The 11520-nt window shown below is 45.8% G+C and overlaps 1 non-coding gene across 1 annotated transcript; it reads right to left on the bottom strand.

Annotated features, from left to right (window-relative positions):
- Positions 1–9789: 9789 nt before the first annotated feature.
- Positions 9790–9925, bottom strand: LOC131274703 (U4 spliceosomal RNA). Its single transcript, XR_009181992.1, has one exon. It is a non-coding gene; the product is annotated as a U4 spliceosomal RNA (small nuclear RNA).
- Between the last annotated feature and the right edge of the window lie 1595 nt (positions 9926–11520).

Here is an 11520-nt window from a genome sequence, read left to right as displayed (position 1 = left end):
TTACGTTTTCATCTGTTTCATATGCTATCATTGAAGATTGCCTCTTAAAATGCTCTCTCCAGCCTCCAAACAATTTTGGTTAGACTGTTATGTAGCCCTTGTTTCCTAAGGGAGACTCTAATGATTGACTGATACGTGATTTGGATCCACGGAGTGTTGAAAATAAGTAGTGAATGTATGTTTGAATGTATACGAGTAGTCAGCATGCACATTCTTTGTAAGTAATGTCTCTCCCACAGGGCTGAATAGACGTCACAGGATAAAGTTCCTTACCCTGTCTATGTGGATTTCAGGCATGGTGTGGCATGAATATTTCATAGCTTAGAGCAAGTTTTCTCACTTCTGGAATTACCAATTATGATTCGGTGTAGATGATTGCTTCACAGACCACAGACATGATTATGGTGCTCATCGTGTGTGAGGGGGACTGTTTTTCTGGAGTTTCTATTTCTTTATAAATGGGGCACATGTACCACTTTAAGCAACATTTCTAAATCACCGTGGAGTGGTGAGCACACACCCTCCAAGGTCCCGCACTCCCAATCTCCCTGCTTCCATCAACCACGGCGCCGCTTGGCTTATTGTGGCCCCTGATAAAATCACACAAATAATGCTTCAATTAAGTTCATAATCAATGCTTCTATGAAAAATCCAGGGAGTTCGGGAAGCATGATATAACCCAGAGGGCTCTAACCTGCTCTCCCAGCTCCAGCCTTGGTGGTTCCTCCCAGTCCTGCTGGAGGCACCAACACTGATGTTTGCAGGCAGGGGAGACTTTTCTTCCTTCTGAGCTTCACAGATTGCAGTCATTTCCAACTCCACTGAATCATGACTCCTCTTTGCATGGCCATGGACCTATTATGCTGGCTAAATACATTTGTTACCAGGAGCGGATGTGCTTCTGGAATTGAGCGCCAGGGCTGGACAAGGCATTCCTGCTATTGTTAGGAACTTAAAGCTGTTGAGAAACGTGTCTAGCTACAAAGGATGTGAGCCCTGACTTTTCAACTTGAAGCACGATGCTGAGCGTGGGCGGTATTCAATTCCTTAGCTGTTATAAGGCAAACGTTCCTTGACATTCAAAAAAGGATGCTGTGTTTTTATAGAGGGACGCCCACTCGAGAAGGTCAGAGTTCCTGCCGCTCAGCCTGTCCCCAGCCTGTCCTGGGTGCCTCGCCTAGGGCACTGGCCACTGATATGAAGGGGACACAAGGAAATATTCAAGAAGAGGAAGCACCTGCAGCTTTCAGGGAGAGTATCTCGAGGTCAGGAAAGTCTGCATATCGATACATTTTCCTTTGCTTTTAGTCTATCTGAAAGAGATGAGTTTGGGAATACTAATGGACTCACTTTATTTTTAACAAAATTCCAGCCCATAGTTGAGTCTCTGCTGTGAGCCTTCTCTATAAAGCAGAAAGGACAGAGGAACCTGAGAGTTTTCTTCATAAAGCCATGAGCTTTCTTACAGCTCACAAAGAAAAGCCTCTTTTATAGTAATTAGTATCCACTATCAGCACGGACTTTTTCTTCCTTACTTCTCAATTCAATCACTGATTATCATGAGTGTTAGCATTGAGGGATGGCTTATCACATGCCAGAAACACTCCTAAGTCATCTACACGAGCCATTTAGTAAATGCTCACAACAATCCTATGAGCTGGATGTTCCTGGGAAATATACACAAGTCCGTCAGTGAATGCTCACAGCCACCCCAGGAGGTCCCACCCCTCATTTTAGTGACCTACTGCTTATTGTTCCAAATTATCACAAACTTAGATGCTTAAAACAACACAAATGTATTCATCCCACTCTATAGTTTAGTAATCGAATATGGCTCTCACCGGACTGAACTCAAGGTGCTGGCAGGACTGTGTTCCTCGAGGCTCTGGAGATGAACCAGCTTCCAGCTTCATCAGGTCGTCGGCAGAACTTAGTTCCTTCAGGGCTGAGGTCACCTTTCCTCGCTGGCCTTCTTTTGGGGATCCTTCTGAGCTTCTGGAGCCACCCATGTTCCTGGGTTCAGCTTGGTGGCAGTGAAGCCCTCCTGACACCTTGAGCTTCTCTGCCCTCCCCCTTCTGCCTCATCTCCCCTCTGCTTGGCTTTCCAGCCATCTCTCTCACTCCTGCCAGAGAGCCCTCCGCTTTTAAGGCCACATGCGTGTTACCACCTGGGGAATTCCGGGTGCTCTGGCTCTCCATCTCGCGGTCCATAACCTTCGTCATGTCTGCAAAGCCGCATTGACACGTAAGAGAACGTGGTCAGATGTTCTAGGACTAGCACATGGACATCCTTCACAGCCACTTTTCTGCTTATCACACCCCTGGTAGCCCAGTTTTAACATGAAGAATCTGAGGCCACAATGCTGTCCTTTTCCACCAAAGAAGAGCTTGTAAATGTCAGTGCTAGGAACCACTCAGCTCTCCCTCCCACACCCCTGCACCTGTAACCTGCAGCCCACGTGGTGTTGTCAGCACATCACTTCTTCACCAAACTCATGTTTTTATTTTATGCCAAGCGCAAACCATTCCTGCAAAATCATCGGTCATCATGCGTATGAGGTCATGGGCAGACGGTAGGATATATTCCAGTGTTTGGTAGTGTGAACACAGAATTATTTCCTGACTTGGGTTTCTATCATTTTAATCCATTTGTAGATTTTTTTTCTAATTAGTGCTTATCAAATGTGCTCATTTAAGAAAAGCTACACCTGTCCCCAGGTGCTGATGCTCAGTGAGGACAGTGTCATCATCAGCCTTCAGGGAGTGTGAGCAGCTGCATTTGTTTAAAATTATGCTTGAAGGCCTATCTGTGCTTTCAGTGGTTTTAGTTTCCATGGAACTGGAATTATTCTTCTGAAAAAGTAAAAACCTTGGCTACCTGGAACCACTGCGAGGCTTGAGCGTGTGTAGACAGAAGTCAAACGCATGGAGCGGCACTGTCTGGGGCCAGGTCCAGAATCCGTCACTGATGGCTCTGTCATCACAGCACGGTACTTGATCGCTCTTTACCTTCGTTTACCCATCTATAAAATGGGTGCAATACTAGTACCTAACTCACTAACTGTTACGACAATCAATTGAGTTTGGAGAGAGAGTGTTTAGGACAGCACTGCCCCTTGGTCAGTCCCGCGTATTTCAGATGGTGCAGGCTTATTTTACCTTGCTTTCTCCCCCCACTCTGGTAACATACTCTACTGGCTTTTACTTAACCTTCTCCTCCTAACTCAATGTAATGATTATAAACATGCATGCTGACATTGTGAAGGTATGTGGAGATACTTGCAGAGATTGTGGAAGTCATTAGAGCCAGCTGCACAAGGGAAAGGTTTTCAACAATGTGTGCAAGAAACTCTCTTTGGCCTCTAAGCGTCCTTAAACCAGGACCTTGGAAGGCAGGAGAGGAAAATTCTACAGTGATTAATATTGACTTTTTTTCCTCAACTGACAACATTTGTGGAATCTGGGAAAATGCCATTTCAGTTTCAAGGGTTTATTTATTTCTGCAAGCTGTGAAGTGGTATAGAAACAACAGTCTCCCAATGAGAGTATCTGGTGTCTTGCTAATCATGTCACACTGAAGCATCACCTTTGAGTATCTGTGCCGATGACTTCACTTCATAAATGGAAATAAGTTGATTTCCCATTGGGCTCAGTCCATGCATTACAAACCCAAGTCCATAGCGTGTGCCAGCAATGTCAAATAGCGGCATCGATTATGTTTCCCATTCAGAGACACTGTTTGCAAACAACAGGTGTAAATGCATTTATATGCAGTTGGAATACTTTTTTTTTAACATCTATCTTTGGTCTTTGTTTTAATTAGCATCATAAAACAATACAGAGACTATGTATTTTAACATGCAGAAAATAGAAAATACAGATCATAAACAGAAACAATTTAAAAATCCCTCATACTTCCATAACCATTGTTAATTATTTGGGATAGCTCCTTTCACATATTTTATGTGCACAGAAACCACTGGACATGCTGCTGTAAAATCTCTTGGTTTACTTATGTTCCTATCAACATACAGGAATATACACCCATGACATGGCCAAACCATCTCCTATGAGGGTGCCTGCAATTCTGGCAGGGCACAGCGGGATGTGTTGATCTGCTCAGTGGATCAGCAGGTGCCTTGAGGGTTGGCCCACTCACAGGTCCTGGGGTTGGTGCAGCCTGGAGGCTGGGCCCTCATCTGGTGCTGGGGCTCCTCCTCCCCATCCCAGGAAACCTCTCCATGTGGCCTCCTGACCTCCTCTCAGCTCAGTGACAATGCCCCAAGAGAGAACCCAGTGGAAGGTCCATCTCCTATTCCAACCACACCTCAAAAGCCACATGGGGCCCTTCTGCTGTTTTCCATTCATGAGGTAGTCCCCAGTGTAGCCCAGTTTCAAGGGAAAGTCCTCGGGACTGGGACTCACACGCTTCTAGACGAACGAGAGTCCTGGGACTCACACGCTTCTGGAAGAACGAGAGTCCTGGGACTCACACGCTTCTGCAAGAATGAGAGATCAGGAACGTTAAAGGTTCCCTCTCACTACAGTGACTGAGGTCCCCGCCATGCGGTGAAGACAATCCCTCCTCCCCCATAACCTTACATGTCCGAAAGCACAGCACCTCCCCAAAGGCTGAACAAAAAATCCACATGGAAATGGGAGTAAAGGGAGATAGAGACCCTCACTCCCAGCAGACAAAGCACCACCTGCTCCTCCAGCACACCAAGAAAACGTAACGCCTAACCCACTACCCTCTAGCCACACAAGGGAAAATTTTCACCTCTAGGGCTTCCTATTGGCCCCTGCGCCTCACTCAAACTATCGACTCCTCCCATCAACTATCATTTCCCCACCTAGAAATACACTGTAAAACTTCAAATCCCGCCTTTCCAGAAGTCTCTCTTCAGCCCCTGCCATGCCAACGGGGAGGCTGAAGTCTATTCTTCAAACCCCCTCCACTGGGAGAACTTCCCAATAAACTTTCTGCCTGCAATCAGTTTCCATGTTCCACTGAGTGCCTCCTTTTCTCCAGCAAGAAATATTGCTGGGGCAGTTTTTGAAATACGGTTTTCAAACCCTTCGATACATTTTGAGAATTGCCTTTTTGAAAAATAGACTTTTTTTAGAACAGATTTAGATTTACGGAAAAACTGAGATGATAAAACAGAGTCCCTATATACCCCACACCCTCCCTCTATCCTAATTGCCTTTTGAAATGATGCCAGGTTATTATACTCCCATCCTTACAGGGTTCATTTTTAAAAGTGGGGAAAGATCTTAAAATATGAAAAACTAGAATTGAAATATAAAATGTATAATGACTATGGATTTGAGCTCCTGATACTTAAAGATCTCTCATTATATAAATTAACCTGAAATTGTCCATTATTAGTTCAGGTTCCAGTCATTGTGATTTAGTATCTGGGCATTTGTTCTATTTAGGAGTTGGGTTTTACGCTTTGGGGCCATCTAATCAGGGAGATGAGTGTGCCACTGTCTCTTCCCAGCACTTTGAAGCATAATTAACTGTCCCCGAAAATGACCACATGCTTCTATTTTAACTGTAGAAAGGTCATTATTGATTTTTCGAAATGTCTTATCCAAAGCAATGATGGATTCAATTAGAAGGAAAATGATACAAGAAGGGGGCAGAGAAATGAGCACAGATTGCTTCGATGACATATTTACCAAAATATGTGGGGCAAAATTCTTATCAAATCATCAAACCCTCCCGTTTGGTACAAATTTCCAGAACACGTTTACGCCGTGCCCGAGCCGTCTGGGCCGTGAAGCCTCCTGTCCGGGAAGGCCTGAGGGTAGTGGCCTCTCTGGAGCCAGCGCTCTCCTCCTCTGCGTCCTCTCTGAACATGGGGCAAAGGACAAAACAAAAAGCTTGGCTCCTCCCGGGCGGGGTCTCAGCCCCCCCACTGCATTGACAGCTCAGGGCTCCTGCGCCTCCAGCTGGCACCTGCTCTGAAACGATGGATGAAATACACTGCAGCAGCCAGCTCGCCAGGGGTCATCAGTCCCAGGCCATTAGTTGTGGGTCTTATTTCACTTATCTCTGGCCCAGATACCTCTTCACATCCACCAACTTGGCATGTGTTTCCATGGCAACCACAACAGAAACCCAGGGCAGGACTGTGGGATGCTTTTACGGAGGACACAGAAACGTGGGAACGCGGTGTTTGAGGTTGTAAAGAATCAGTCGCTTCCTTTCCTTTCTTAAAAGACAAATCATCCAGGGCCTCTCTCCTTTGTCCATGAGGAGACTAGACTGGCGAAGGTCTGCTCAGCCAGCTCTGAGGCTCTTTCATTCCGAGGCAGCCCATATGTGACGGATAAATAAAGTGGCTCAATGGTTTCACTACGCAGGCATGATGGTGTCCTTGGCAGAGAGGCAAACAAACTGGAATGCAAAAGGCAGGTAACGAGACCCCCCCCCCAACTCCCACGCCCTCTAGCTAACCCCTCCCACCCTCACAGGACCCAAGCGACCTTCAAACCCCAGGCAGTTGGCCCGTGGGCCGGGGCAGGTGTGTGTGCCTGGGGGCAGCACACTTGCAGGTGTGCCTTCCCCACTGCCTGGCATGTCCGGGGCCCGCCCCTCGTTTCATCTGAGGCTCTGCCACAGCCTCGCTGCCTCAGGAAGCAGGCAAAAGGAGCAGCGCCACCCCAGCTGCTGTCTGTCTCCTCACTCCACCGGCTCCATTCTCCTTAGGGCACGGTCCTGCCCGGTCGGGCCTCACCTGCTCGTGTGCAAGTGTTCTGTTGACTCTCTTTCCCACTCGGGTATAAGCCCCGTGAGGACAGGGGACAGGCGCCCTGTGCCATGCCAGCCAACAGGACCCCGAGCACAGTGGTTGCCAGTCTCTTGGCCTAGGCCCGCATGCAGCAGGCCTTCCAACCACCCGCAGCCCCTTTTCTCCCCCTCTAGGGCAAAGCGCCATCTCAGGACTCCTCACCCAGTGCTCCTAGGAGCTTCTGAGAAAGCATGGAGTGGCCTCTGGGGATGCAAACGCTCTTCCTGCCAGTCCAAGGCCTGCAGTCTTACTTTGAGAACTGGAGAAGCTAGGCAGCCGTAGGGTGCATGCTATTAAATCGTTAATTTCTATTACTTTGTAGAACATTGCTTTCCAAAGCAACCTTGGTTTCAGTCCACATGAGGTCAGGAAAGAGACTCAGAGGAATATTTATGTTTCTAAGAACACAGGCTGGTGGCAGACTTGGCCCAGTGGTTAGGGCGTCTGCCTACCACAAGGGAGGTCCACGGTTCAGACCCCAGGCCTCCTTGACCTATGTGCGGCTGGCCCATGCACAGCGCTGATGCGCGCAGGGAGTGCCATGCCACGCAGGGGTGTCCTCAAGTGCAAGGAGAGCGCCCCGTAAGGAGAGCCGCCCAGCATGAAAGAAAGTGCAGCCTGCCCAGGAATGGCGCCGCACACACGGAGAGTTGACACAGCAAAATGATGCAACGAAAAGAAACACAGATTCCCAGTCCCGCTGACAACAACAGAAGCGGACAAAGAAGAACACGCAGTGAATAGACACAGAGAACAGACAACTGGGGTGGGGGGAAGGGGAGAGGAATGAATGAATAAATAAATTAATTAATTATTAAAAAAAAAATAATACAGGCTGCCTGTCCGTATTTGAATTCTGGTCCTCCTCTTTGTTAGCTTCTTTGTACTACAGTTCCCTCAACTTTAAATGGAGGATAATACTAGAAGCTACTCTACAGAGCTGTGAGAATTAAATGAGGTAATATATGTGCTGCACCTAGAACATGGTAAATGCATGTGTTTGCTATGATGACAATAATAATCAATAACAAGTAATATACTTATATAAGTGTTATATTTATTATTATGTTATATATATTTGTTTATATATAATATAATAATTATATACAATAATTATTATTCTATTTCAATGTTCAAGACTAAGCATCTGTGGCTTTCCTATACCAGCATCATCAGCACATGGTTTTTCTGTATTTATTATGAGCACCAGCTATAGCAGGCATGCATTCTAAATGAGGGGATTTCTATGTTTTCATCGCTACTCACATGAGGAGATACAATTTATACCTGAGCAATACCTGTGTATGGAAATTCTCAGGACATCCGTATACGTTAAAGCAAACCTTCACAAAGTCTCGCTACCCTTACCAGCTGCAATGCTGTCCAGTATTTCCTATTTTATTCTAGCTTAGCTTATTCAATTCCACCCTGTTCTATTTTTCCTTACCTAGTCCATGCTATTTAATTTTAAAAGTATTTATCTGAGGAAGCAGAAGTGGCTTAATCGATTTGGCTCCCATCTACCCAATTGGAGTAGTGAAGGCAAGCTGGCCCACGTCTGCGGAGAGCTGGCGCAGCAAGATGACACAACAGAGGGAGACAAGCAGACACAGAAGAACATGCAGCAAATGGACACAGAGCAGACAGCAAGCCAGCGGCAAAAGGGGGGAGGTAAATTTTTTTTTAAAGTATATGTCTGTTCCAACACATTAACTGTATTTCCTGCCACGAACATGCTGTGGCCTGCAGTTTGATGCATGCCACCTGGTTGGCAGACTGGGGCCCCTGGAGCTGCAAGGCCTCCTGCACGTTTACTTTTTACTTTTTCTCTGCTTTCTAAATGGTTTCATCAAATTTTCTATATTTCACTTTATTTTTCCTACCAGTGACAAATTATTATATTTCTATTATTTTAGTGGTTAATCTTAAAATACTAATATATTCTTCAGTTTGGTCCAATTTCAGTTAAAAATGTGTATTCTCTCTTGGGCTCCAAGAATCAGCTTCTTGAGAGCCACTGTCTCCGTCTTTGAGTTGCTGACAATGCTAAGAAAGAAAAGTGCATTGTAATCCTTCTATCATTATCAACAGGACAAAAAGGAAGCAGAATTAAGATAAGGAGTTTCACTTTATAACTAAATTATCTATAACTCACTAACTTTTATTGAAAGTGCCTAAGGAACCCTTGTGCTTAAATGTAAATAGTTAAGAAAAAAAAATGAGAAACTTTTCCTTTAGAACACTATAAAATGAATTAAAATTATAGCAGTGAAACTCTTTTGAGAATGTTAATTTTCATTGGTGCAAAAAGTCCATAATTAGTCAGACAGGTAGGAGGTATTTTGTTGCTGAAGATTGCAAACATGAAAAAAATATTTTTAAATCATTACAGAAAACTTTCATTGAATTTGACTATGGTAATTGATTCTTCCCCGTTTTAGTTAAATGCCTCTCTCTCCCCTGAGAAAAGGTGTTGGTCAAATCTAGGGAAATGTTTTACCATTTGTGCTCGAACCAAATGCTCAATGGAGGAGATGAGCGGTTGGGGCGTTGCCATGGAAACACAGAGTCAGCGTGTGGGCTGGGGAACAATGACCGCCTCCGCACCCCGCCCCGTGCCCAGAATATGGGACCATGTTCCAGAGGGAGGGGGCACCCAGGCAGCAGGTGGGATGAAGGCTGTGAAATATCTCACTAAATAAGGAGCGGTCTGGGCTTCTCGGGTTGGGCCGGGGGTAAGCGGGAAGGTCCTGCTCAGTAAGGAGGCGGGAGAAGGGCTCCCCGGCCACGACTGGCTCTGCACAAAGAAGGGGGCAGCGCCAAGGACTGCTGGTGGCCCCAGAGGCCAAGAAGGCCAGAACACACCCTCCCCAGCGCTCCCGGAAGGAACCCATGGCACCTTGACCTTGACACGGGAAGACCTGGAAGCGCTTTCCACCGACGGAGTTGTAACATAATACATTTGTGTTGTTTCAAGCCACTAAATTTGCGGCAATTTGTTAAAGTAGCAACAGGAAACTAATTCAAGTCCTCACGGCGGGGTATTGGGAAAAGTTTTCAATTAGCAATAATCGCACCTCGGATGAACCTTGTTGGCTACGATACTGCCACTGCACCAAGCTAGAAACGAATTCAAGGAGCTTGATGGAATAACCCGTGAAGACTGAATCACATTGGAAATAAGCATATTTTCCTAAATCGTGAGCAAGGTTTTCTCCCTTTTGGACTGGTTTTTAATAGTCACGTCAAGCCACTTCTTTCTTCATATGAGAAACCTCAGCCAAGATACAGAAACAGACTTGCCTTCCAATCCTGGGCTTGGGAACAGTATTAGAAAGCAGGAGATTAGGTTTGCCCTTCATTCATTCACTCATTCATTCAGCAGCTAGGCCCTGATGCCCCATCTGGGTTCATTTAGTAGTAAACACGACCTGGCATGCAAAAAGAGGGTGACCCAGTTCCCTGAGCTACAGAGAGGGCCGCACACATCCATGTACACGCACACACACACTCACATAAATCGACCGCGGACGGCAATAGAAATGCAGTGCTAAATTGCGTTCTATATAGATTCATGGACCCCGCCATGCACTATATAGTGCTCTGTGTAGATATCGTCTACAGTCCTGCAAATTGAACTCTATCGTCTTTATTTTTTGAATAGAAGTTGACAGTGAGGTGCAGAGAAACTGTGTACATGTCCCAGGGTTTGAGAAGACAGTGATGGCCAATGATGGCAATGGATGCAAAAGCAGCTCAGTGGCATTCCAGAACCATGGACTTAGTTTTACTCTGTGTCACTGCGTCTTAAAATGCCCAGTGCTCCCAAAGAGCTTCCATTGGACTGCTAATGAAAGTGTCCTGCATTCTGGTCCCTACTGTGGCACTTAGCTCCCCGAGAGGCCCAAACACACTCCCAAGTGAAATGTGACCTCTCTTTCTATATAGGTGGATGATTTAGGATCTGCAACCAAACCTTAACTTACCTGCATGCTATGAAATAACTCTTGAGTCTACCTGCTTTTGCCCTATAAAATTTTTCTATGTGTTTCAAACGGAAACTAAATAGAACAGACATTTAGGATCCCAAAGCACCCTGAAAAATGGTTTTCCGACCCAGCCCCCGCTTCCCCCAAACCAGCTGGCCTTGGCTGATGCTGGAGCTGAGGTCTCCAAGATGTTATCCCCCCACTTCTCTTTGTGAATTTTTCAATCCCTGACAATTCGCTGGTCACCAATGTTGGTCCCCGGAGGTGGTAAATGAAATATAATTACACATTCATTTCCTCTGCATCTCATCCCCATTTCAAGAATTCAATAGCCCATGTATTCCACCACACAGATACGGAACGTTTCCCCCGCCCTGGGGAGTTCTGTCGGACAGGCGTCTCCAAAACTCATGTGGCATCGAACCCACGGCAACACTCACAACCTACTGAAGGCCGCTTGGCCTGAATGCTGGAGAGAAAATAAGGTGAAAGTCACTTATTTGTAGCAAAGCCAAAACTCTGACTCCATGTTCACTGGGGGAAAAAAGTCAAAACTGAACATTTGGTGGTTATGTTCTGTCTTAGGGGTTATGTCGTCTGAAGGCGTGAGTATCACCACACGGAATATATTGGTTGAATATCTTAAATTACTAGATTCTCCATTAGAAAATTTTATAAATATTTTGGGAAATTCATGCCTCCAATTGTCTCTGTGTTTTGATCAGCTT

The sequence above is a fragment of the Dasypus novemcinctus genome, chromosome 19 (assembly GCF_030445035.2).
Source record: "Dasypus novemcinctus isolate mDasNov1 chromosome 19, mDasNov1.1.hap2, whole genome shotgun sequence".
Taxonomy (NCBI): domain Eukaryota; kingdom Metazoa; phylum Chordata; class Mammalia; order Cingulata; family Dasypodidae; genus Dasypus; species Dasypus novemcinctus.
The sequence above is the reverse complement of the archived record's forward strand: the minus strand, read 5'-3'. Positions and strand labels throughout refer to the sequence as shown.